The sequence below is a fragment of the Rhipicephalus microplus genome, unplaced genomic scaffold (assembly GCF_043290135.1).
Source record: "Rhipicephalus microplus isolate Deutch F79 unplaced genomic scaffold, USDA_Rmic scaffold_19, whole genome shotgun sequence".
NCBI lineage: Eukaryota > Metazoa > Arthropoda > Arachnida > Ixodida > Ixodidae > Rhipicephalus > Rhipicephalus microplus.
In genome coordinates, this window is record NW_027464592.1 from 6,122,624 (window position 1) to 6,129,514 (window position 6,891).

Here is a 6,891-nt window from a genome sequence, read left to right on the forward strand (position 1 = left end):
AAAATACGCAGGTTTCGACAGCCAAACACAGCCTTGTCCGCGGATTTCGATGTGCGTAACACCTGCAGTTCAAGGGGAAGCACTAAAACACGCAAAAACAGACGTTAATCGTTCTTGCCGAACGGTGCACTATGAACCGAAGTCAGTGCTCACCGTTGTCTTGAATTCATGAAGCCCTACAAACTATTCGCTGATAAAATGCATGCACATGGCGGAAAAACAGTTCAAGGTTCCGAAGACAGTTGGCAAAAACCTACTTGGTAGATATATACCCCGAAAAAAGACTCGCGGTCATGCGGTGGCACTGTGGTGCAATGGGTGAGACATCTGCTTCACTTGTATGTGGTCCCGAGTTCTATTCCAGTACTGTGCTTTGCATGTTAATCTCGCAAATATAGGTGATTGTGATACTAATGGTTTTCTAATTACCTGTAGTCGTAATATTCGCCGCACTCTCAGTGAGAAACCACTCTGAAGAGCGTAAAATATTTCTTCTTTTTTCCGCCCCCGCATCAAGGCCAGGCCACCTACGGAAAGTCACGCCTAATCACAGGCCGTACCTTGCGAGGGAAAATTTGACCATAATCCTGTCTAATCTCCGTGCCGGCTATTCTGAAGGCCACTTCAAACAGGTCCGGTCTCTCTGCAACACGGCTATGAAGCCGCCTAGAAGCGGCGATAATTTGACTTGATTTCCTGCCTGCGGGCCTGTATTACCCTCTGGTTATGTGATGGCCGTCGCTGCCATCACATATCCGGAGGGTAATATCGTCAGCATATATGGTGTGAATCATGGACATCCCGGGAATCATGGACAGTTTTGAGGGCGAACTGAGGAGAGCTAAGTTGAATAACATAGGAGATATCACGGAGCCCTGTGGAGTTCCTGCACTTCCTATTCGTATCTCAGGTGATGTGAGTGCGCCCACTTTGACTACAGCTTGTCGGTTTGTTAGGAAGTCGCGAATATAGTTATTCGTTCGAGTTCCGAGATTTAAGGCGTTAACCTGTTGGAGTATTGTACTGTGTGTACCGTTATCGAATGCTTTCTTAAGATCTAAACCTAGTATAGCTTTGGTTGAGCACGTAGTGGTGTCTATGATGTGGTGCCTCAATGGAAGCATAGTGTCCTGGCATGAAAGGTGCCTTCGGAAACCTAACATAGTGAACGGAAGAACGTCATTGTCTTCAAGGTAATCTGTTAGTCGAGCTAAGAAGGGGTGCTTCATGAGTTTCCCTACGCAGGAAGTTAGAAAGATGAGTCTAAGGTTGTGAATGTTCAGTGGCTTGCCCGGTTTGGGGATAAGAATCATCTTCGCAACCTTCCTTTCAGGGGGTAAACGTCCTGTGGTCCAGCATGCGTTAATGTAGTCCGTAAGGTGACTAATATATTCATCGTCTAGGTTACGTAGTGTCTTGTTCGTAATAGAGTCAAAACAAGGAGCGGATTTGGTATTTCGGTGGTGTAGTACAGCGAGAATCTCTGCTTCCAAAAGTCCCTCTTCAAGAGTTGCATTTGTCTGACCAGTATAATCTGGGTGTAGTTCAGGAGATTCTTGGAAGATATGTGTGTGTGCAATCTCTCGCAAGAGTTCCTCCTCTGTACCAGTGTAATCATGAATGAGCTCATTGATATGTTGACGGTGGACTGCATTGTTGTTCTCAGGGTCTAATAGATGACGGAGAAGGTGCCATGTTTCTCCGAAACCTATTTGCTTGTTATGGAGTTGAAAATGTCATGCCACTGTTTCTGGCTTAATTCTTTAGAATATGTTTCGATCTCTCCGTAGAGGAGCGCTATACGTTTCCGAAAGTTTCTGTTTAATTGCGGGGTTTTCCACCTCTTTTGGAGTAATTGTCTCGCTTCCCACACTTGTAGTCTTTTCCTGACGTTGTTAAACAGTTAGTGTCATTATGTGCTCATAGAGAGTTCGTTCTTTACATGGACGTTAGGCGCGAAAGTTCAGAGGTTCGCAGCTATCTTCTACCCAAACGACATGCTTAAACTACAACGGCAAGTCTACTTCATTTCATGCTTTGACTTTCAATTCTTGTTTTACTTTCGTATAGATCAATCATTCTTTTTACTTCTTCTCACCTCCATTATACACATGAACGTCGAAGGGAAAGCAGGACTGTTGTGTTGTGCTAGCATCCTTAGCATTTCTTGCGAGTCCAGAGTCTCTGACGGCGAAGAGCCTCTCGCTCCTCCGAGCGGTGGGTAATTGATTGATCATTTATATGTGGGGTTTAACATCCCAAAAGCACCATATGATTATGAGAGATGCCGTAGTGAAGACCTTCGGAAATTTCAACTACCTGGGGTTCTTTAACGTCTTTTGAAATTTGAGCACACGGGCCTACAACATTTCCGCCTCCATCGGAAATTCAGCTGCCGCAGCCGGGATTTGATCCCACGACCTGCGGGTCAGCAGCCGAGTACCTTAGCCACTAGACCACCACGGCGGGGTGAGGGGCGGGTAAGGAAGCGAGGAAGAGATGGGGGGGGGGGGCACACCTGAGATGGTATAGATGTGAGCATCGGGGACATCGATTAATCCCCGGGCACTCGTTATAAACGATGACATGGTTCCTATCGAAGGCTTGACCTGCAAGCACTTCTGAGTTCCACCCTTCCTTCTTCCCCCTTAATCTGCGGGTGAAAATCAATTTCGCCTCATCAATTCAGTCATTCTCTTTCTCTTTATTTTTCTCATACCAGAACACTGCCAACCTGTTCGATACGAATTTTTCATCTACGTCCGATATTTCGTAGAGATACAATAAAATAAGGAAAGCTCTGTTAGACCCGGAAAGCACTGGTGTTTGCAGAGCAAGCTGTTAAACCGTTAAACGATCGATATCGATTCCGTTTATGACTTTCCGCCGTCGTGCCTACACAGAGCGTGGCTTTCGTTAAGAAGCGAATTCGAAGTCAGATGCACTTCTGGTGTACAATGGGCACCCCGCTAAAGTCTGTGCGCTGTTGTTCCTTTAATTGCATTAACGGTTAGGCAAGAAGTAAGTGGCAGAGGTGCAAAGCAATAGGCCCACGAAGCGGCCGCCAGGTACACCCTGTCGGTTCCTGCGTGATAGACACCTGCTACGCGCAAAGCACGTCCTGCAGGAGTAAAATAGTTGTTCCATTGCATTCCATATAAAAAAACATAGTCTCTCATGCGTTTGCACAAGGCAGCCCGTATAGGTGCGAGAGATTTCCTTTTTTTTGCTCGAATCCAATCGTACTGATGCTTCCGCACCCTACGTGTTTCACTACCCACAAAATCGGGCCACTTTTGAATACGTGATGAAATTATAAAACGACGTAATCATATGACATCAAATCACGTCACATCACATCACTGGGTTGTAATGACAACATCACAAATTGGGTAAGCAGGGACGTCTTATGATGGTGGCATGCCATGATGATAAATTTTCGCATCATTCTTGTTGACGATGACGGTCACCTTTTGTGATCGATTGGATTAACTGACGCTTTCGCTATAAAATAAAGCGAAGAAAAACAAACGCCAGGCCTGTGCGAAGGCGCTGCACAGTCACAGTTGAAGCATAAAGAGCAGCCTTGCAGAGGCTTTTCTAAACACTATTTGGGTAAATGCTACAGGTACACTTGCTGGGTATCTACTATACGCCACAAATATTTATAATTTCTGCATAGTAGGGCGGCATTCACTATGCTATCCTTCGTCATTCTACGGAGAAGCGTGCTTCCCGCTAAACACTTGTAATTAATTTTTTGCTGTATTCAGTGGCTGACGACGATGAAGAATTTCGCCTGAAGTGGGTGTATGTCACAGCTAAAAGGTGATGAAGAACGAGCTTTTGTAATGTAAAGGAGCATTGAACGACCCACCCGTTATGCGATTCACATTGTGTGACGCCTGGCCGTTCTTTTGCTGTTCTAAAACACTTTGTTACTCATAATAACCTAATTCCTTTCCCGACGTCAAGCCTGTCTAAGGCAAAATTGCGAACGAGTTTCTAGCACTGAAAAATTCGTTCTGTTGAAAATCGTTGAAACACTACAGCAAACAAAATATGAAAGCAGCGTGGCTCAGCGGTAGAATACTAGGATCACAGGCGATGAACGCTGGTTCGAATCTCTCCATGTCAACACATGTCTTCAGGGTTTTTCTAGTTTTAGTTTCATTTTCTAATTTGTGTATTAGTGGTTACTGACACCAGCGGTGGTGATGGTGGACAACTAAGTTGCTGCGCGTGACCCATGTTGTGATTCCACAAAAAGCTTGCCTTGTAAAAACTACTTCCGACGAAATAGTACTGTGAGAGCCATTTTATAAGTTAGATAAACTCAATAAACAAAACCAATATTAGGCCTACTTTATTCGCACTGAACAATTTTTAATTTCGTTTAAGTAGTTTCAATATCCTATACCGCGGCCGCGGCATAAAAATGCCTGCGTCCCTACCCAGTGGCGTTAGATGCACCGACTATCGATAGTACGGACCTTTGGTTTAAACTTGAACAAAGGCATCTTCACTAGGATGCGCACCATTGAAGGAAATCTTCTGTTGAGTTAAATAATGCTGATGAACGCAAATGTACGCAAATGTATATGATGAGAGTGGGAAACATTGTGGTGAAAGCAAAGCTCATCAGTCTAAACAAAACCGTCGATGTCAGTGCCTTCATCCATAGCGACCGTGCAGCGTGTCGCACACAACACGTGGGCACTCGCTCCCTCTTTTGTTGTCAAGGAACACGCCAGCTACTGCACATAGGCAGTTTATTTCATAATGTTCTTATGTTTAACTCTGAAGCCAACCCGACTCATCAATTCGCCTCGATGGTTTATATACACTATAAATGTGTGCCCTCAGAAGTGAAGCGCATTTATGGTGTTTTCTATACACCGATTACTCAGCAGCTTGGAACGAATAATTACTGCACAGTACTTATAATGCCAACGCGCTGATAAAAAATAGCATTCGCAGACTTGCTCTACAGTGCCCTCACTAAATATTTTCCCAGTGGATGCATACTGCTGTTTTTACCTTTAGAAAAGAGAGAGACCTGACTCACGACAGATGTTTGCTTGAAATACTAAATCCTCACGAAAAAACCCCGAATGTTTGCTTTATTGCTTGTATTTCGGCGATGGTGCCCAAACTCTCATGAGCCTGATGGCACAGCTTTGTCGGTCGTACGGTAATCCTGGTGCCCTCAACGTCATGTCATTCTTCTAGGAATTTAGCACCGTAGACCGGAAGTAGGCCTGAACACCAAACAAGCATAGACGCTTAAGATGTGTCGGCTGCAAGAGGAAGCGAACGTAATACATTCAGCCATTTTCTTGTCGCATGTCCCAGCGTCGTCATATGCATAACATCCGTTCATACAACACTGGGACTAATGTTTTGAAAAGTACTGTTTTCCCTGGCAAAATATTTAGTGCATAGCTTCGCCACGTTATATCATACTATAAAGAGATATTTAAAGAGCATTCCTCGTAGCATCTCCACTATGACTTCTAACATTCACTACGAAGCTTTGTGTGTGTGTGTGTGTGTGTGTGTGTGTATCTATGATGTGTGACTTGATGGAGCTTCTACTGCTGCACATTTACGCATTACGTGACCTGTTTGGCATTTTGATATTATTTAACTCCAGTTTCAGCTCGAACGAAACACATGAAAGAATTCGCCACACAAGCAAGTCGCAGGGAAAAGAGAATGGTGCATTCATGAAAAATGGCGCAATTTCAGACTTCAATCCAGAATACTGCAATTAGCCAGCAATAGATAACGCGTCATTATATTGCTACGTAGCTGACATATCAGCGGTCAGAAAACGGCAACGAGGAAGTGGTCTGTCGCTTGTGTGTGCTGTCCTCCATCCTAGTTGATGCTATAGGGCCCAGTTACAATATAGATTCTATATAGACACGTCTCGTGTCATTTTTACGTAACATCTTTGTGGTTGATTTGCTGGGCCTCGCCAGCGACACGCAACGCAAGCCAACCGCCAAAGACGCCAGCGTCCGGAGTCAGCTGCTGACTGACAACTAAGCCAACCTCGCGGGTCGGCCGACGTCCACCACGCGTCCCACAAGCAAGGCTCGCCTGGCCGCCGGCACGTCAGCGGCGGCGGCGGCGGTGGCGAGGGAGCACGACAAGAAGCTGCTCTACTTCGTCCACGGTGCCTTCGTGGTGATCGCGGTAACCACAGCGTTCGCCAGCACCGCCATTATGCGCTCCGCGCTGCAGAACGTCAACAAGCGCCGCCAGAATAGGGTGCAGTACACTCTGCAGGCGGCAGACCTGCAGCCTCTAGGACACCGCCCGGACGTGGCGGTCCAGCGCCCCAGACAAATGGCCTTACCGAACGGCTCAATCGCACCCTCACGGACGTGCTCGCGATCTATGTGTCCTCCGACCACCATGACTGGGACCTGGCGCTACTTCACGTGACCTTCGCGTACAATTCTTCACGCCATGACACCACTGGTTGTTCACCCTTTTATTTGTTCTATGGCCGTGATCCGACGTTAACACTCGACACCTTACTTCCGACCACTACAACGCCGTCAACCGAATATGCACGCGACGATTTTGCTCGTGCCAACCACGCACGTCAGATCGCGCGCTCTAAACTTTCGGCTTCGCAAGCCACCCAGAAAACCATCTACGACAGCCGGCATGTTGACGTTCGCTTCTCACCCAGTTCTCTCGTTCTCCTGTGGTGCCCAGTTTGTCGATTTGGCTTATCAGAGAAGTTGATTTTTCGCTTCATGGGTCATTTGGTATCATCCGCCAGGTAACCGACGCCACCTATGAGATCATTCCTGCATCTGAAACCACAAGCCTGCCTTGAACCACACCCAGTGATATTGTTGTTGTGCACGT